This window comes from Hyla sarda, chromosome 2 (genome assembly GCF_029499605.1).
Source record: "Hyla sarda isolate aHylSar1 chromosome 2, aHylSar1.hap1, whole genome shotgun sequence".
Taxonomy (NCBI): Eukaryota; Metazoa; Chordata; class Amphibia; order Anura; family Hylidae; genus Hyla; species Hyla sarda.
In genome coordinates this window covers 195,475,093-195,496,586 of record NC_079190.1, presented here as the reverse complement: position 1 = coordinate 195,496,586, position 21,494 = coordinate 195,475,093, and the positions used below count along the sequence as shown (strand labels likewise).

The following is a 21,494-nucleotide window of genomic DNA, read 5'->3' as shown; positions in this document are numbered from 1 at the left end:
TCTGTGTGCACCCAATATTGACAATGATCTGTGTGCATCCATTGTTTAGATTTAAGGGTTTAGGTTTAAGGGGGCAGTTATTGACAAAAAGACAGCATTAAAGCTACTAAAACAGGAAGACAGTGAAGGAGCATTAAAAAGTTATAGGGGAACAAATGTAAATAAAAATAACAGTAAAATGTAAAAAATAAAATAAAAATAACAGCTAAAAGCAGCAAAACTAAGAGAAAGACAAAGAGACACATTGTCAAAGAGTGTAGACCTAACCCCAACTGTTCTTTAGTTGCGTAAAGAAGTAAGTGAAAACTGAAAAAATGTTGGCCATTTAAAAAGTAATGAAGAAGAAATTACAGGCGAGAATGAGGATAAAGGAAATACATTAAACTTTTTTCTCTGATGACTCACGTCCCGGGAGCTGTGCAGTTCCTATGGGGATATTCTCCCATCATGCACAGCTCCCGGGACGTGACATCATCATTGAGCAGTTAGACAGAAAACTGCAGAAGCTAATAACTATTGAAAGGATTAAGATTTTTTAATAGAAGTAATTTACAAATCTGTTTTAACCTTCCGGAGCCAGTTGATATATAAAAAAAAGTTTTTGCCTGGAAAACCCCTTTTAAGAGAGGAAATTGAAATGCAGGGTAAAATACAGCGGGATAAGGTTAACCCTCCGTTACATGTCACCTGGCTAACTGGAAGAAGTACAGGGCTGCATTAAAATAAAAATAGGCAAATCAACAGGTCCAGATGGCATTTACCCCCACATTCGAAGGGAGTTAAATGGGTATTCCAGCCTTAGACATCGTATCCACTATATAAAGAATAGGGGAATAGTTGTCTGATCGTGGAGGTCCCGCAGCTAGGACCCCTGTGATCTCTGTGCAGCACCCGGCATTCTGTGCCGGCTGCTGCTTCAGTCTCGGAAACGCTGGTTTTCCAATACGGAGACGTCACATCACGCCCCCTCTATTCATGTCTATGGGAGGGGGCGTGACAGCCCAAACCTACTAATTCCCTATAGGTGGATATTACCTTAATGTAGCATTACATTTTGTAAACTTTTACCCATATTGACTGGTCAGAGGGGGAGGGCCCCTCTTGGAACAACACTAGAAATCTCCCCATGAGCTCAAGAGCATGGAAGCACATGTGTGTCCGCTGCTAAAATCAATCTTTATGGCAACTGCTGAAGATAGCCGAGCAATGTACTTAGCTATCCTCAGCAGCTGTGATAGCAATAAGACTGTTATCGTGGGGATAAACTATGTATTCTAATGGTAGGACAGCACCTTTAAAAAATAAGAAACTAGTATTGTGTAATACTTGATTGTCCTTATATGTACTTAAAGGAGTTCTCTAAGCTAAATCTTTTATCCCCCGCTGTGCCCGGGCTGTAAAACTATACATAATAACTTTTCACTTACCTGCCTACGATCCCCCGTTGTTCCGATATCGCCGTCCCGTTCTCCGGTCCCGGTCTCTTCCACTTCCTGCGTGTCGGTGACTTCACTCTGCGCTCAGCCTATCAGCGGCCGCAGCAATGCCCCGTCGCAACCGCTGATAGGCTGAGCGCAGAGTGAAGTCACCGACCCGCAGGAAGTGGAAGAGACCGGGAACGGAGAACAGGCGGTGATATCGGAACAACGGGGGATCGTAGTCAGGTAAGTGAAAGTTTATTATGTATAGTTTTACAGTCCGGGCACAGCGGGGGATAAAAGATTTCAGTTGGAGAACTCCTTAAAGGTTTCTCACATTGTTGAAAAGTCACTTCACATAAAGGGTGTGGGTGGAGTAACAGGAGAAGCAATATCCTTTGTATTACACTGATGTTTTACCTAAGTACAAAAAAATTCTGCTCAACCTATTGAAGGTAAACTGACAGCAGGTTAGGACATCCTAACCTGCTGATGGAGGCCAATAGCAGCCAATACCATGAGCATTATAGTACCCTTAAAGGGGTGCTTCGCCCCTAGACATCTTATCTCCTATCCTGCAGCACCCTGTGTCATCTGCTGCACAGAGCAAACTTCGCTCCATGCCTGATGACGGGCAAAACAGGGGCTGGAGTATTGTGACATCATGGCCCTGTCCCCTTGTGACGACGTGGCCTGCACCCTCAATGCAAGTCTATGGGAGAGGTCGTGGTGACCGTCACACTCACTCCCATAGGCTTGTATTGAGTGGGCGGGGTGTGATATCACGAGGGGGCAGCACCATGACATCATGATACTCCTGCCCCTGTATCGCCCGTGATCAGGCATGGAGCGAAGTTTGCTCCGTGCAGCAGATGAGACAGAGTGCTGCAGGAAAGATCGCGGTGGTTCCCAGTGGCTGGACCCCCTCGATCAGACATCTTATCCCCTATCCTTTGGATAGGGGATAAGATGTTTAGGGGCGGAGTACCCCTTTACTATGGCACTCTGGTGTGCAGTTTATCAGTCAAATCAGGCTTACTGATATGCAAACAAGACCATGCCGTGCACTGGGGGTGTTCCGTTACCCCTAGATGCACCAATATGGCCGCCTGCTCCTTTAACAACGCATTGCCTCCTCATGAATAGGATGTCCTAACCTGCTGATAGATTTCATTTAATCTAGTAATTGTCTATTGCAGAACGTTTTCATCTTGTGATTTTGAGTAGCTTAAAGGAGTATTCCAGGATTTTTTTTTATTTGACTATGCTACAGGGGCTGTAAAGTTAGTGTAGTTTATAATATAGTGTCTGTACCTGTTCGTGACGGTTTTCTAACAATTCTTCTGTGATTTTCACCCCACTATTTATTTTTAACAGCATACAAAATGACTGTCTCAGATTTTTCCCAGCTTGCAATGTGGCCAAGACCTGACTCACTAGTCAGCTGATGACAGGGAGCCTGTCTGCTTCAATGGGTGGAGTGATCGCTTGGTGGGAGAGAGATCAATTGCAACTAATGCAACAGCTGTACGCACCCTGATTGAAAACCACAGGTCTTTTGTTTCAATGGGTGGGGTGGCTGATGTGTGGGAGGGAGGAAAATGGAATTGTGGGATTTGTAGTCAAAAAAAAAAAAAGTCAAACAGGAAATACAAGTTCACAAAAAGCTAGCCACAGTGTTATGGTAATCTCACACCATAGCCATTTAGCCCCCAGACAAGCACAGATCCTCCCTAAGCATGTCCATTACTGCCTGCCAGGTACGTACTAAAATAACCTTATGGTGGATAACCCCTTTAAGGTGTTACTTTCACAGACATGTCAAAAGTTTAGATCAGTCAGGGTCCAAGTCTCGAGACCTGCTGCATTCATTAAATATAGCTGGGTGAAGCACATGACACACATTTCACTCCTCCGCTTGCCGCTCAATCCTAATAATAGACTTATAATAGAGTCTGTCTCCTGCAATCAGATAGATCGAGCAGTGATCCTGGCAGTAAAGAACCAAGTCTTATGCTTAATCCAGCTATATATAATGATCTGAGGGGGTCTCCAGACTGAGTCCCTGACCAATCTAAACTTTTGCCATATCTGTGCGACATGTAAAAAGTTTATTTAAATCACAGTATGCTCTTTTGAAAAGGTAGTGGATTAGGAACACACATATGTAGTATTGCTTCAGAATTTATTTTGTATTGCATTAATATTTAGTAGTTTATGGCAGCATGGCAGATTCATTCTATTTGCAAGTGATTTTGACTAGGAATACTTAAAGAGATATTGTCATTAGGAAAAACTTTTGACACGTTGCCTATACATGTCAAAAGTTTTTAGCACACATGGGGAAGCCAGTGACAGACAGCCTCTCACTCCCTGGCCGGCAGATCTAATCTTATTTTCTGTACAAGTCTATGCAGACATGCAGTTACAGTAGGTAACAGGAGTGAGACTTTTGATATGTGTGGGTAACATGTCTAAATTTTTTCCTAATGACAGGAACTCTTTAAAGGAAATCTGTCACCAGTGTCACCTGCACTAAGCTGTCGGTACCGACAGATAGTGCAGGTGACACTGATGACAACGGTACTTACCTTGTCTTGGTCTGTGGCGGGGATCTTGGGTAATCTCCTCCTTTAGTTCCGCTCCGGGCACCCGACTTGGGGCACGGGCAGAGCTTAGTGACGTCACCGCTAATGTTCTCTCACAGCGGGACCCAGCAGGGAGCAGCAGCGGTGATGTCACTAAGCTCCGCCCATGCCCCAAGCCACTGCTGCTCTCTGCCGGGTGCCCGGAGCGAAGCTAACAGAGGAGATTACTGGAGATCCCCGCCACGGAACGGGACAAGGTAAGAACCGTTGTCATCAGTATCACCTGCACTATCTGTCGGTACTGACAGGTTAGTGCAGGTGACACTGGTGACAGATTTCCGTAAAAATTTTTTCTTTTGCATTGCAGATAACAGCTGCGGTGAACAAAAAGGTTGACATTTCCAGGAAAGTACATAATTTAAGTAACAGCCTTGGGAAATAGGATTCAACCCAGACAATTAGTAATCATTGCAGCCGGTAGCAGTTTATGATGTACAGCACCTAGTGATAAAAATAAGGTCATCTGACAATGAACACATAGCCAAATCATTGCTGTACAATGTTATTCAGTTAATACTGGGGGATAATAAATTATATTAGGGGCGTTGCTAGGGTCAGAAAATATATCTTTAAACCCTCCCTTCCCCTCTTAAAAAAAAGATACACACACACATACACACACACACACACACATATATATATATATATATATATATATATATATATATATGTATATCTAGATAGATATACATATATAAATATTTCCTTTTAAAATATATAGTACACTTTTCCTGCATATTACTTTATCTTGAAACCTGTACCTAACTAAAGATACATCTGCACCGTCCCAAATAATGTAATAATCTGTATATATAATGGGATCTCTCTGCAAAACACAGTATTGCACTTACCAACAGCACTATACAAAGGCCAAATAATACCTCCACATTACATATACAGCATCTACTGCAAAGACCAATACAGTGGTCCCTCAACATACGATGGTAATTCGTTCCAAACGACCCATCGTTTGTCGAATCCATCGTATGTTGAGGGATTTGTGCAATGAGTACATTAAATACTCACCTGTCCCCGCCGCTCCGGACCGCGTCCTCACCGCTCCCGATGGTGTCTCGCTGCTCCGGCGTATTCTTCTGGGTCCTCCGGCGTCTTCCGCATCTTCACTGGTGTCCAGGCCTCGCTTTCTGGTGACGTTATTATGTTGTTGCGCTGGGACGGCGTGCGCAGCTACGTAATAACAACGCCGGAAAGCGAGGCCCGGACCCCGGAGAGGACCCGCAGCAGCAGGGATAGGTAAGTGAACCTGCTGGGGCACATTACACTGCTATCCGACAGCAGCTTAAGCATTTTGCACTGCAGGATAGCAGTTAATGCGATGGCCCGACATATAAAATCATCGTATGTCGATGCTGACATCGACATGCGATGGCCTCTGAGAAGCCATCGTATGACGATTTGATCATATGTCGGGGCCATCGCATGTTGGGGGGTTACTGTATAACAATGCAGTTATAGATACAAATGTTAAGCTTTGCGGCCCATATAGGTGTTCACAGTGTAGATACATCCAGTGACTCGCAGTCGATGTCTTCTCTGACTGAAGTAGTTTCTTTTCCATTTTCTTCACCACCCCATTGATGACTTCTCCCAACTGTGACTTGTCTCCACAGAATTTCCTGCCCCGTTAATGTACTATGTGGTAAAAATGTCCTCACTAATAATGCGGCAACTGTGATCCCAATCACCAATAACATCCCAATGGTACACCCATTCATTAACAATGCCATCTTGTACTCTCATATAGTAGTAATGCCCTCCTGTGAACCCATACAGCACTAATATCCCCCTGTATTAATACTATACCCTATGCCCCATATAGTAATAATGCCCCCTCGTGTCCTTTATTGTAATAATGCCCACCAGTGGGCTGTATAGTAATTAGAGATGAGCAAACATTTGTAAAGTTCGGTTTGCCGGAGTCGCCAAACTTTTTCGGAAAGAGTTTGGCTTGGTTCGACTCGAACCGGCAATGAAATAAGCCCCTAAACAGGTTTACTACACTGTCTAACACCTCTTAACCCCTGTCTAACACTATAAGGAGGATCAGTTATGGCGACATGTGGTTATTTATGGTAACTATTACAGCTCTACCATTTTTTAGGCTTATTCACACCAAAATAAAGCGGCATAAAGTATCCCTGGTTGTCGGTAGATGCCTGCTAGTGTTAATATCCATACAGAGCCATTGGAAGATGCAGTGGCTTTTTCCAAGCGTGCCAAAAATGATCCCTTCTTTTGTGGATGATGGGTTGTGTACGTGTAGGCCTGGCTGAAAGTAGGGTAATGGTGAATTGGTGTTATTGGTAGTATATAGCAGCAGGTATATATATATTGGTATATATACAGCAGGTGGTAGCTGACTTTTACTAGTGTAAAGCATGAGATAGTGGAGTTATGTCAAAAGCATACAGCAGGAGATGGTGGACTGGTGGTAGCAGGAAGGTGGTGGTTTTTAAATTAAATTTTAAAATGTTTCAATTAAGTTTTTTCATTTTTAAATAAAAAAAAAAAAATGTTATTATATGGTTCCTGGACTGTTGATGCTGACATGCATCGGTTGTGTATGCAAAGTCCTGGCTGAAACTACATGCAGAACTTGTCATTGGCTTACTGGAGGAAGTTGTAGTAGTCATAAAGCAGAAGGTTGAGACACCTTAAAAATGTATTCAAATTTGTCCAGCCAGGTGACCCAGACATGGCTGGCTGGATGGAGGGAGGTTGCAATAGCAACCTTCAGCATGTCATAGTGGTTTACTGGAGGAAGTAGTAGTAGCCTAAGTACAGCAGCAGGTTGGGAAACAATTAAATTCAATTCACATTTGGCCAGCCAGGTGACCCAGGCCTGGCTGGCTGGATGGAGGTTGCAATAGCGATTTTCACAGGTTTTCATGTTAAACACTTTAACATGTTTTTTGCATGGCAGGGATGACAGCACAATGAGTACTGAATGGGTTTGCGGATCAATATTAAATGCACCAGAACCGTATAACACTACAGGCTAGATACGTGTAACTTCAACATGATTTTTGCATCGCAGGGATGACAGCACAATAAGTACTGAAGGTGTTTGCGGAAATCTATTATATTCACTACTGTGTTGACAGGCCCTATAGGTATATAGGTGTTATTTGAATATGCTTTGTGGGTGGGTGGCACAGATCAATGCACCTCACTAGCTACTTTAGCTAGTTCAGGAACACCATTCAATTCAGGTATATGCAGGTATGAGCCTTGAAAAAGGCTTTGGATTTGCGGTAGCAAAAGATGAGCACTTCAAAAGGCTGTGATTAAAATGTCCCCTTTTTATATGCTTTTTTGGTGTATAGGAGCCCCTATAGGAAACGTGTATGGGGATTGAATCCTGTTCACACACATACACACACACAAGGTCTCTCTTTGTAATCTTTATCTCTCTCTTTCTAATCACTAACTGTCCCTATTTTTTTTCTCATTGTAATCTGTATCTCAGTCTCTATATTTCTAACTACTAACTGTCCCTATGTCTGGCTCTTTACCTCTTTCTCTTTCTCCTCTGTGCAGAAGTTCCAGCGCTCTGAACCGTTTATCTGTGTCCCTTGCTGTGTCCTATCGACCTTTGTGCTGATTGACACAGTAAGCAGCAAATCACATGATAAGTCTGGGTTATCATGTGATCTGCTGATGTCCGTACATCGTCTCACTGCCCCCTGCCTGCCCTGCTTTTTCACCGGATTTGGCTCGCTCATCTCTAATAGTACTAATGCCTAGTGATGAGCGGCATATGCCATATTCGTTCTATTATCGTGAAATTTGAATATTCGTTATATTCGTGACATTTTTTTGAATTGCGAAATTTTGCTATTGCGAATGCGAAATTAATAGCGAAATTTCGCTAGTCTGTGCATGCGCGCTATAACATCATGCGAGGGACATTGCTAGGGACGTTGCTAAGCTCTGACAACTGTGCTTGCAGAACTCTCATTGGCTCACAGGCATAAGTAGGGTGGAATTTCCACGAATATTCGCAAGCATAAACCTTTCGCCTCACAGTCTCATCCCTGGGTCTTTAATGAAATGATACAAGCTTTGCATTTATCAGTCGAAGGAGATCCCTACAATGTGCTCAGTTTTTAAAACAGTTTGAAAAAAAGACGAATATTCGTAATAGCAAATTTTAATCGCGAAATTCGTAATATTCGCAACGAATATTCGAATTGCGAATATTCGTGAGCAACACTACTAATGCCCTCCTGTTTCCCATATAGTAATTATGACCACATGTGCCCCATATAGTAAGAATTCACTGCTGTGCCTCCATATAGTAATAATGCCATCCTGTTCCCCATATAGTAATAATGCACACCTGTGCTCCAAATAGTAATGATGCCCTCCTTATGCCCATGATGCCCATATAGTAATATTGCCCTTCTTGGTTGTCACAGCCAGCCTCTCCCAGTACAATTGGCCTTGATTAATAGATCTCTTCTTTTGTATATTTGCATTATTTTACCTTCTACATATAGTCAACTGGGACATTTGTATGCATTTGTCAACTGAATAACAGTTTTTACCTGTTAAGGATGCAGGGCATACAGGTACGCCCTGAATCCTGAGTCCTTAAGGACGTAGGGCGTACGTGTACGCCCTGATTCCGTTAACAGGGTTTAAACCGTTCTCACCAGCAGAGAATGAGTTAAATCCCATTGGTTCTGGTTGCTAGCGGCAGCCAGGACCCACGTCTAATGGTGGGCACCGCTGATCGGGCCAATGCCTGGCATTAACCCGTTAGCTGCCGCGATCAAAATTGATCGTGGCATCCTAAAACTAGACTAAAGTGCACTGTGTAGGAACAGGAGCCCCCAAAAGTTAAAAAATGGTGTTGTTTTTTCTTTCATTTCGCCGCAGATTATATTAAAAAATAAGTGATGTCATTACAAAGTACAATTGGTGATGCAAAAAACAAGACCTTATATGGGTCTGTAGGTGCAAAATTGAAAGAGTTATGATTTGTAGAAGGGAAGGAGGAAAAAATGAAAATGCAAAAATGAGAACTTGCTGCAAACAAGTCCGATCAAAACAAAAATGGTACCAATTAAAACTTTAGATCACGGCCCTAAAAATAAACCCTAATACCATCCTGTACGTGGAAAAATAAAAAAGTTATATATTAATTTTTGTGCATGTAGTAATGATTTTTTCCCCCAAAAGTACGACAAAATCAAACCTATATAAGTAGGGTATCATTTTAATGGTGTGGACCTACAGAATAAAGTTACAGTGTCATTTTTACTGAAAAATGTACAGTGTAGAAACGGAAGCTCCCAAAACTGACAGAATGGTGTTTTCTTCAATTTTGCCGCACAATGATTTTTTCCCCATTTTGCCGTAGATTTTTGGGTAAAATGACTGATGTCATTACAAAGTAGAATTGGTGATGCAAAAAATAAGCCCTCATATGGATTTTTAGGTGCAAAATTGAAAGGGTTATGATTTTTAAAAGGTGAGGAGGAAAAAACAAAAGTGCAAAAACAGGAAAATGCTTGGTCCTTAAGGGGTTAAGGTAAAAATGGGCAGAATCCTTAAAGGGTTAATATTTATACTTTTATACACAAATACATGGTTATTATTTTTTATTTACAAACTGCATTGGTGATGCTGTGATCTTAGGAGGGGTTGGGCAATAGCTCATAAGGGATTGCCATCTCCTGAGTAAAGATGGTTGACACATTGTTAGAAACTTAGAAACTTTACTCCAACACAAATAGGTCTGGTTTTAAGACTGTCTGGAACAAGCTTTATTCTTCATTTCACAGCAAACTGGGCAAAGTAAATAATATAAACATAATGAAAACCTGCCTGTTTAGCCTCTAAATAGAGTCAGAGGGCTCTAAATAGAGTCCCTATCAGTCATATTCTGAGGTTAGTGCTCAGCAACCGAAGCTTTGTTCTCTCCTGCTTAGAATGCCTCTGTCTTCTTATGTTGGATTGGAAGTCACTCACTGGGATTCATAGCTCTGTATTAAAGAGTACTCCCCCCCCCCCCCCCCAGTGTTTTTTTGTTTTTTTGGCCTAATGAGTTCTAGGCTGGAGTGGAGTACATAGACTGATAGCCAACTCTCTCTCCACTCCACCTCAGTCTCCACTCCAGTGGCAGAAACATGCTTCCTCAGGCACAACAGTCCCACATTCACTTTATGAAATTGCTTTAAAGGCGTTTAGAGAAACAAATTATTTCTTAAAAAGACAGCACCACACTGGTTATGTATGGTATTGCAGCTCAGTTTAATTGAAGTGAATGGAGCCGGGTTGTAATACTAACACAACTGGAGAACAGGTGTGGAGCTGTTTTTGAAAGAAAGCAGCCATGTTTTTTTTTTTTTTAATCCTAGACAACCCCTTAAGAGGTTGTCCAGCCCCACAAAATCTTTTGCTATGAGCTGCCTGATGCCCCACTGCTGCCATCTCAATGGAGCCCGATCAGCAATTCATGTGTTGATTTTGATATTAAGGAAACGTGCACTCGGCCAATTACCAGCCCTAGCGGTGACCAGCCTTAAAGGGGTATTCCGGTGAAAACCTTTTTTCTTTTAAGTCAACTGGTGGCAGAAAGTTAAACATATTTTAAAATTACTTCTATTAAAAAAAATCTTAATCCTTCCTGTACTTATTAGCTGCTGAATGCTACAGAGGAAATTCTTTTCTTTTTGGAATACTCTCTGATGACATCACGAGCACAGTTCTCTCTGCTGACGTTATTATAATAATAATAACACTTTATTTATTGTTGTCCTTAGTGGGATTTGAACCCAAGTCCCCAGCACTGCAAGGCAGCAGTGCTAACCACTGAGCCACCATGCTGCCCTTAGCATACATCTGCTATGCATCTGCTATGCATCTGCTATGCATGGTTGCTAAAATGGACAGAGATGTCAGCAGAGAGCACTGTGCTCGTGATGTCATCAGTGTTCCAAAAAGAAAGGAATTTCCTCTGTAGCATTCAGCAGCTAATAAGTACTGGAAGGATTAAGATTGTTTAATAGAAGTAATTAACAAATATGTTTAACTTTCTGCCACCAATTTATTTAAAAGAAAAAAGGTTTTCACCGGAGTACCCCTTTAAAGGAGAACCAGGCACTGTTGAGACAGCAGCACATAGAGGATCAGGCAGTAGAATGAGTATAACTTCTTTTTTATACTTAAGCCCTTTAATTAATATATATGATGTTTCTATATTTCTATATTTATTGGCGGTTTCTGTTTTTTGTAGGTAGGTGTAATTCTTTTGGTTACAACAAACTATTGCTAAGGTCCATGCACACTACAGAGATTCCGAGAGTTGCCGACATGGACCATGTGGACATTGCCAGTCCCCATAGACACTAATGCATTCTGGACAGTATTTCCCCAAAAGATTGAACATGTTTATTCTTTTGCAGGAGGAATTTCAGCAGTGGAAAATTCTACTGCTGAAATTCTGTAGTGTGCTTTGTACAGCGGAATCGCATTGACAACATTTCCTGTTGGTGGGGTGTGTTGGCTTTGTATGTACTCATGACATAAGTCATTAAGAAGCTATTCTATAAATCATTAAAGGTTATTCCTTTTTCACAGTTTACTTGTAATTGTATTGTACAGAAATACTTGTATTTCAATTGATGCTCAAAAGATATCTTTAGAATGTTTTTAATGTTTCAATACTTTCATTAATAATCGTGGTGTAGCTGTTGTGGTGGTGGAAGGGGGTGGGGGGAATCCCTCTCTTTTTAATGACAGGAAATTATTTGTTTTACAGGTATTAAACTGTGCCTCTCAGTGCTGTGATGCTGCAGATGAAGAGCTATTAAAGTCTCTTTCCTGGGTGAGTACAATTATAAGGTTGAGCTAGAACTATATTTATGGTACGTTCATGCATACAGGATCTGCTGCATATTTTTGTTGCATTTTTTCTGCAGCTGATTTTGCTACCCATTAACTTCAAGGGGGTAATGCAAAATCAGAAAACTTTATAGCTTAAATAGCTCTTACTACAATGCCAAAAAGGTGCACTCTGCCTAACATACATTGCTGCTACAATGCCAGATTAATTTTTTTAAAATAATTTATAATTATTCTAGTGTGTCTTCTCTTACGCTTATACCTTGCATGAGATCTGTAAATGGGCAAAAAGTACCTGTGCACCAAACCTATTATTGTAGCTGTAAGAACCAAATTACCGTATTTTTTGCTCCATAAGACCCACTTTTTCTCCCCCAAAAGTGGGAAGGAAATGTCTGTGCATCTTATGGAGTGAATATGTGTGCCGAAGTGCAGGGGTGGAGAGCAGATCCTGGCTTGCAGCATAGAGGAGGACATATCGCGCCCGGCAGGATGGAGGAGGAAGGCTGCAGAGGGGAGGCTGCTGAAGCTAACCTGCTCCTGTGTTTGTACGGTGAAGTTCTCCGCTGCCCCGTTCTCTGATTCATGCCGCTGCCCCCATTATGCCATCCCCTTTACTGCCGCTGTCCCGTTCTCCTATCCGCATAATGGAGTCTTATGGAGCAGCATGCGACACACACGTCACTCCGCCTTTTCCGCTGCGCCCTGTGTGATGCTGCGGAGGAAGCAGAGTGACGTGTGTGTCACATGCTCCTCCATAGTCTCCATTATGCGGACTGCAGAACAAGGCAGCGGTAGTGATAAGTATGGGGCTGCGGACCGGCGATAAGTAAGCAACTACAAGTGGGGTCCTGCTGTTTACAAGGGGGTCCTGCTGTTTACATGGGGGGGGGGTCCTGCTGGCCACAAGGGGGGTCCTGCTGGCCACAAGGGGGGTTGAATAACATGGTTGAATAATTATTCTGTTATAGTTTATCAAATATTTTAGTACCCGTTTGGTTCAGAATATTTTTTTTCTTGTTCTCCTCCTCTAAAACCTAGGTGCGTCTTATGGTCAGGTGCGTCTTATAGAGCGAAAAATACGGTATTTGTATGATGTGTTGCTACATGGGTGCACAATGCTGACATATACTAGCTGAGTACCCGGCGCTGCCCGGTTTTTCCTACCTTATCCTTGTGGGGGAGGAAAAGCAACAAAGGAGAAAGTACTTGTCCTCATATTTTGTCCTCATATTTTGTCCTCATATCTTGTCCTCATATCCCGTCCCCATATCTCGTCCCCAATCCCGACCTCATGTCCCGTACTCATATCCCAACCCCATATCTAATCCTCATTTCTAATCCTCATATCCCGTCCTCAGGTGGGGCTGAGTTGTGGTAAAGATATGACTGGTAAAGGGGTGTGGCTTAAAGTGTGGGCGTGTCTTTGCAAGATTGGCATGGAATGTGGGGAGGGTGTGGCTTGCCAGCCAGATTGACTCATTCACCAGGAGATGCAGAGCGGAGCTTGTGGAGTAAGGCACCAGAAGTCCTATATACAGTGGTCCCTCAACATATGATGGTAATCCGTTCCAAATGAACCATCGTTTGTTGAAACCATCGTATGTTGAGGGATCCGTGCAATGTAAAGTATAGGAAGCTGTACTCACCTGTCCCTGCCGCTCCAGACCCGTCACCGCTGCCCTGGATGTCGCCCTCCATCGCTGTCGCCGCGTCCCCGGGGTGTCCCCGTCGCTCCGGACATCTCTGCTTCCCAGGGATCCTCGCTCTAAGCTCTCCGTAATCACATCACTACGCACGCCGCTCCTATTGGATGACGGGACGACGTGCACACGACGTGATGACGAAAAAGGAGAGCACCGGCGATGGAGGGGATCGTGAAGAGGAGCTCCGGAGCCCCGAGGACAGGTAGGAGACCATCACCGGAGCACACGGGGCACCGTAAACGGCTATCCGGCGGCAGCTGAAGCAGTCAGCGCTGCCGGATAGCAGTTTATGCGATGGCCCCGACATACAAATGCATCGTATGTTGATGCTGCCATCAACATGCGATGGCCTCTGAGAGGCCATCGCATGTTGAAATTATCGTATGTCGGGGCCATCGTAGGTCGGGGGGGGGGGGGGGTCACTGTACTTGCATGGGACTTGAAACAAAAACCCATCCTTCACATATGGGGGTAGGTTAGGGGTTAATTTAACTACCGGTATTATATATTTTTATTTGACATATAATTAACATGTGACCAAGTATTATCGAAATATCTCCAGCTGTACGGAAGTAATGCTGAAACATACATTTACCATAGATTTGCATTGGACTTTAAACAAAAACCCCGGCCCTGGCAAATGGGGGTGGGTAAGGTTTAAATTACCTATCCTATGTTTGTTGTTGATATATAAGTAACATGTGTCCTCCTATCTCCACCTCCTATCTCGACCTCCTATTCCGACTTCCTATCCTGTTCTCCTATCCCGTCTTCCTATCCCGTCCTCCTATCTCGACCTCCTATCCCGACTTCCTATCCCATCCTCATATCCCGTCCTCCCATCTCGACCTCCTATCTCGACCTCTTATCCCGACCTCCTGTCCTGACCTTCTATCCCTACCTCCTATCCCGACCTCCTATCCCATCCTCGTATCACGTCCTCGTATCCCGTCCTCCTATCCTGTCCTCCTATCCTGTCCTCCTATCCCGACCTCCTATCTCGACCTCCTATCCCGACCTCCTATCCCGACCTCCTATCCCATCCTCATATCCCATCCTCATCCTGTCCTCATATCCTGTCCTCCTATCTCGACCTCCTATCTCGACCTCCTATCCCGACCTCATATCCCGTCCTCATATCCCGACCCATAATATGTGTACCAGGTATTGAAATATCTCCAGCCGTACGGAAGTTATGTGGGAACATACATTTCCCATTGATTTGCAGGGGACTTTAAACAAAAACCCTGACACTCACAAATGGGGGTAGTTAGGGGTTAAATTAACTATCCTATATTTTAAGTGGACGTATAAGTAACATGTGACCAAGTATTATCAAAATATCTCCAGCTGTTTGGAAGTTATGCAGTAACATATATTTCCCATAGACTTGTATGGGACTTTAAACAAAAACCCTGCCCCTGGCAAATGGGGGTGAGTAAGGGTTAATTTACCTATCCTATGTTTGTTGTTGACATATAAGTAATATATATATATATATATATATATATATATATATATATATATATATATTATCAGGGCTGCCATCTGAAATTTTGGAGCCCCATACAGCTGAAGTTTATGGGCCCCCCAACTATATAAATATGGGTATCAGTTTAACCGTATTGACCCACAGTAAATAGAACATGATAGTTTTACCGTAAAATGCACTGCTTAAAAACGAAACCCTCAAAATTGCAAAATGTTTTTTTTTCCAATTGTTCCAAAATTATATTTTTTTAATGTGCGCTGTACATTTTATGGTAAAATGAAAGGTGTCATTACAAAGTATAATTGGTCATGCTAAAAACAAGCCCTAGTATGGGTCTGTGGATGGAAAAAAAAGAGTTATGGCTCTTAGAAGGAGAGGAGGAAAAAACGAAAACGGGAAAATGAAAATTGGCTGGGTCCTCAAGGGGTGAAACGGACAGAAATAGTGTGGTGTGAACATACCCTAAGGTGCTTCATGCAATGTGAGCCAGCCTTCTAGCGTGTACAGCCAGAATGGAGCAGATTCTGTTAAAGGGGTACTCCGCCCCTAGACATCTTATCCCCTATCCAAAGGGGACCCCCGGGATTTCCGCTGCGGAGCATCGTGACGTCACGGCTCTGCCCCCTGGTGATGTCACGGCACTCCCCCTTAATGCAAGTCTATGGGAGGGGGCGTGATGGCCGCCACGCCCCCTCCCATAGACTTGTATTGAGGCCGTCCGTGATGTAATGAGGGGGCGGAACCTTGACATAACGATGCTCCGGCCCCTGTATTGCCCGTCATTACGCACAGAGCGAGTGTGCTCTGTGCAGTAATGACAGCGGGGTGCCGCAGCGGAGATCCCGGGGGTCCCCAGCAGCGGGACCCCGGCGATCTGACATCTTATCCCCTATCCTTTGGATAGGGGATAAGATGCTAGGGGCGGAGTACCCCTTTAAGGGAATTGAAGTAAATGGCACCCACTGCTTTTACCACAGTATATGTCAGTTTCCAGTTCTTGGCCGGATGCTGACAGATACTTGTGACAAGGATTCAAAAAGCAGTCTGAACAGAGCCTGTTAGAGAAAAGATAAAGTGAGAGGAAGAGGTTAATAAAGTGACATGAGGCCTGGGCACATGGTCTCCCCACAGAGGAGGGGGGGGGGCAGGACTTGTCTGTTTAAACAGCGGTCTTCTGATTCTGTGCTGGGGCTGCTGCAGGGGGTGCAGCAGGGGCCCGGGCCTCCTGGGATCCCGGGCCCCTCACTGGAGTACTGACTGTACCCCCCTAAGGGCGGCCCTGTATATTATAATGGCACATAATGTGGCAGCTGTTGGACCTTTGTAGAGAGGACACTGAGGCCTAGTTGGTATCTTACAATTTAAGGCTGGGTTCACACTACGTTTTCTCCTATACGGGAGCGCATATGGCAGGGGGGAGCTAAAACGTATGCCTTTGTATGCGCTCCCGTATGTCATTCATTTCAATGAGCCGGCCGGAGTGAAACGTTCAGTCCGGTCGGCTCATTATTGCGCCGTATGCGCTTTTACAACCGGACCTAAAACTGTGGTCAACCACGGTCCTGCAGCTGGAGACCCCCTGCGATCGCTCCTGCAGCACCCACTTGTCATCAGCCTCATGGAGCGAAGATGGCCCCGTGTCTGATGACTCACAATACAGGGGACCAGAGTATCATGAAGTCATGGCTCTGCCCCCTCGTGACCTCATCCCACGCCCCCTCAATGCAAGCCTATGGAAGAGGGGGGGATCCATGACGTCACGATACTCCGGCCCCTTTATCATGAGTCGTCAGACACGGGGCGATCTTCGCTCCATGAGACTGATGACAAGTGGGTGCTGCAGGAGAGATCGCGGGGGTCTCCAGCGGCAGAACCCCCGCGATCAAACATCTTATCCCCTATCATTTGCATAGGGGATAAGATGTCTATGGCCAGAGTACCCCTTTAAAGTATACTCAGAGTCCCAGCAAGCACCAGGCCCACTGAGTTCAATGGACTGAACTTAGTCTACTAGTGACTACTTTGATCCATTTCTGAATGTATACTTTTATTTTGGAGCACTCAATAGTGTGGCCACCAGTACTTTTGAGTCCTGCAAAAAATATACCTTTGTAGATAAACTGAATTTGTCAATGTTTGCTTTGATTTTGAAGTCATTTTTTTTTTGCTTTAGTTTTGCTTGTGTGCTACATATTTTTCATACTGTCACAAGGGGTTGATACGTTTTGAGCACATAAGTAAAAGAAAAAAGTTGCAGCTGAGACTTTTGTGAGACCTTTTTGCGACATTTTAAATTTGCTCATGTACAGGAGTTTTGTACTCCAGACATCAGAGCTGGAGCAGACTTGCGACTTTTTGTAAGTAATTTTTTTTTTGTCTATGTGCAACTTTCGCACATCATAAATTTGTTACCACTGCAAAGTTAAAACTGAAATTTGCTTAGGTAAGGCTGTTTGTAACTTTTTACGTACCCACAATAGTGCTTAGGCGCACGTGCGACTTTTTGTGTGCCCGGAGTAAGCAAAAAAAAAAAAAAAGGCTCTAAATACCTTGATAAATGCCCCTCCCCCATGAGTTCAGCCCATTGAACTCAGCAGGCCCCGGGTAGAAAGGCATTAAAATACCTTTCTGCCAGTATGCTGAACTAAACCAACACATTTAAACAGATTTGTAAATGACTTCTATTACAAAATCTTAATCCTTCCAATACTTATCAGCTGCTGTATGATTCACAGGAAGTTATTTTCTTTTTGAATTTCCTTTCTGTCTGACCACAGTGCTCTCTGCTGATACCTCTATCCATTTTAAAAACTGTCCTGAGTAGGCGCAAATCCCCATAAAAAACCTATCCTGCTCTGGACAGTTCCTGACATGGACAGAGGTGTCAGCAGAGAGCACTGTGGTCAGATAGAAAGGCAATTCAAAGAGAAAAGACCCGTTTAATAGTGTGAAGAGTAGACATTAACGGGGTACTCTGGTGGAAAACAACTTTTTTCTAATCAACTGGTGCCAGAAAGTTAAACAGTTTTATGAGTTACTTCTACATAAAAATCTTAATCCTTCCAGTACTTATCAGTTGTTGTACACTACAGAGGAAGTTGTATAGTTCTTTTCTGTCTGACCACAGTGCTCTTTGCTAACACCTCTGTCCATGTTGGGAACTGTCCAGAGCAGGAGAGGTTTGCTATGGTAATTTGTTCCTGCACTGAACTGTTCCTGACATGGACAGAGGTGGCAGCAGAGAGCATTGTGGTCAGACTAAAAAGAACTATACAACTTCCTTTGTAGTATACAGCAGATGATAAATACTAGAAAAATTTAGTAAGTTACAAATCTGTTTAACTTTTTGGCACCGGTTGATTTAAAAAAACATTTTTTCCACTGGAGTTCCCCTTTAAAGACTTGTACATTTCAATAATTCCTATTCTTTTCAATCAGACTTACATCTGCTATAGAACCAGGGCCAGCATCTACTTGTTCTTGGAATTGGTGGGTGTCTACCATTTATCTGACATTCATAAATCTCCGATGAACCTACTTGGACTTTTTTTCAGAAAAGAAAAACTTTTTAAACATAGGTGATTTTTATATAGTAATGATACACAGAAGTTTAAAACCTTCTGGTTGGTAACTTACACTGAAATGTTGTGGTAAGTAAAGTTACTCATCCTGGTTTCCGTTTTACATGCTAGACTGAAGTTTTCCTTTTGTGTGTCAGAAACTGTACTTTTAATTTTGAAACAAATGTGAATAAAATCCTTTTTCTTACATGTTTTACTCACCTTGACTACCTGAATAAGGACACATTCTAGCTTTTTTTATAATTAGATTCAAAATTTAAATTCTCTTTATCTCATGTCATGTTATAGTGTTAAACACCTGAGCTAGTGGTCCTCACCACATTGACACATTGTGGCCCTTTGGTTTAAAGGGATTGTCTCATCAGAGACGCATTTCATGGTAAAGCTGCCTCCACACTGATTCTTCTGGGGAAAAAAAAACTTTTTTGCCATTTCCCGTAGATTTTGTTCACATCACCATACGTATTCCAGGCAAATGTGTATGACTTGACAGGGAGTCCTGAATAAGTGACCTGGTACCACAGCATATTGATTTAGTCCATCATGAGTAGTTGATGCGAAAGACCAGGATACTGACTGTTTCTGCGTCTTGCATAACCTAAAAAAAACAGTTTTTTTATGAAACGTTGACTAGGCATCGGCTGCCATGTTCAGTACACCCTGTATGCGCTGACACATGAAAATAAAACCATGATGTAGTGACAACCACACCAGCCTCCTGGCAAAATGCATGACCTGCTCCAAACTGGACCTTTGTTCAGGACCTCAATCGTAGCTATGTTGTCAGAAATAAATTCTACAGTAGTATCCATGCCTGAGCTGCGGTCACTAACACACTTTTTTTTGCTAATAAGTTGAAATTCGGATTGTAACGTTTTATGATCCAAATGTCAACTTATTAGCAAAATAATACAACCCCTGCCTTTTTATGCCATACCATTTTAATGATTCTGCCCTTACTGGTAATAACATAAATGTGCCAGCAATATCAGCCTTGGACAACCATGCACCACTCTTCCTAATTGCAAAACCATCTGTATAGTCTGATCTATTGCAATATACTTCATACTAAATTCCTCTAATAGTATGAGTGCATTTAAACTAGGAATACTGGATGAATGAGGTGCTGACAGGTTGGAAATCAAAGTTTTTTATTATTATTATTAAACTTTCCTGTGACAATACCTATGGAGCTAACCTGCCAGTAATCAAAAGGAACCTCTCACAAAGTTCCAAGCTGGAACCTGTTATTCAATTCTACTTGTATCAGGGCAGAGATGGTATTAGGATCCTGTGAAGCAGACTATACATTTTTGCATGTATTATGCTTTGTGGAAGGGCTATAAGGTCAGTGTGAAATTCCTCCCTGACCCCCGCCATCAACCATTCTACCCAAGCAGCATCTGGCTATGCTTTAAGAGCCCTAGCCAATGTCTGCACATCCACCATACCTAGTCATGCCTGGCTTCCCTCCTTTTGAGTGCAAACAGTTTAGGGATGAGCTCAGGAGCATGGACGCCCTGCTGACAAGCCAGAACCTGCCGACAGCTTATACACGGCCACATCACCGCAGACCAGCACTCTCCATCAGCTGTCTGCCTCACTGGAACTGTAAGCATGACCTCCACAACTGCAGTTACCATGAAGCCGCTTGGCCACTGAACTTGCTGCACCTGTTCAATCTTTGCCTGACACTGGGTGTCCTGGTATTCTGAAACTGTGCGTAACATGGCATACTCCTCACTCCTATTCTAAACCTAAGTGCTAGCAGCAATGTTTCTGTAAACAGAGAACATGCAACCCAACATATGTCTGGCAGTAAGATATTGGGGTTGCTATAGACTCAGGCCACGCCCACAAATACAGCCCTTACAGGTGTAATCACAAGTCCATCTTTGGAGAAAAAAGATAATGCACACATGCACATAAATAATATGTAAATTAAACAATAAAACTAGCTAAAATGAGGCCAACTTTACACATGATAACCGTGTACTACAAACAGCTAGTAAAAAGTGCAGCTCAAGTAATCTCGTGGTTGACCAAGCTTAGTCACTTTTTTTTTTAATTTGCTTTAATGGCTCTTAACTACAGTATATCTGTACTTTTTTCTGGTGTGGTGAGCCACAGAGTGTGAAGGTGAGGTGTGTGGGGCAGGTGTTATAGCCCAGGGGCAGATGTTATTAACCCCTAAATGTTCGTGACATCAAGGCGTGGGTTTTCCCGGTAACCACCCGAATGGTAGCACCCTATCCCTAGGTTAGGCAGGGTAATAATAGTCCAAGACCAGGTTAGACTTAACGGTAGCTTTACTGAGGTAGACAGATGGAAATAGTCTTTACAGCTAGACCAGGATCCCAGAGAGGTGGCCAGTAACACAGAAGGACCTCGCAACCTGCTGGGACTTGTAGTGACTTTGACAGACTTTAGTACAGCCACACTCACTATAATAGACTTGACTATAGACTTGACTGTAGGTAGTGACAGCAGATGATAGATACTTGACTTACTGGCTGTAGGTTACTTGAGGCCTCCAGATGTGCTGGACACTAGCTCTGAGACGTCTGGTCTTCACTGTGCCTCAGGATCTAAGAGAGAGATTGTAATGGCTGGCCTTCTTATAAAGGGGGGCTGAGCCAGAAGCCCATAGGTCAAGCTGCATAGTAATATATATTACTATGGGGTAGACACTGCAGGAGGGCCCCTAAGGCACAGAGGGACTCAACCTGACAGGGCCCAAGTACTGTACGGGACTATATCCTGTACTGGGACAT

The 21,494-nt window shown here is 43.2% G+C and overlaps 1 protein-coding gene across 12 annotated transcripts in view; it reads left to right on the top strand.

Moving 5' to 3' along the window:
• Positions 1–21,494, top strand: part of IL1R1 (interleukin 1 receptor type 1) — a 79,143-nt gene that overhangs the window by 16,795 nt on the left and 40,854 nt on the right. For 11 of the 12 annotated variants that reach the window (XM_056556069.1, XM_056556076.1, XM_056556077.1 and 8 more), the window contains one exon: positions 11,859–11,924. The gene's annotated coding sequence lies outside the window, so the exon portion shown is untranslated. Of the gene's footprint in view, positions 1–4,391; positions 4,413–11,858; positions 11,925–21,494 lie in introns of those variants that run through there. The other variant, XM_056556080.1, reaches the window with a different exon arrangement.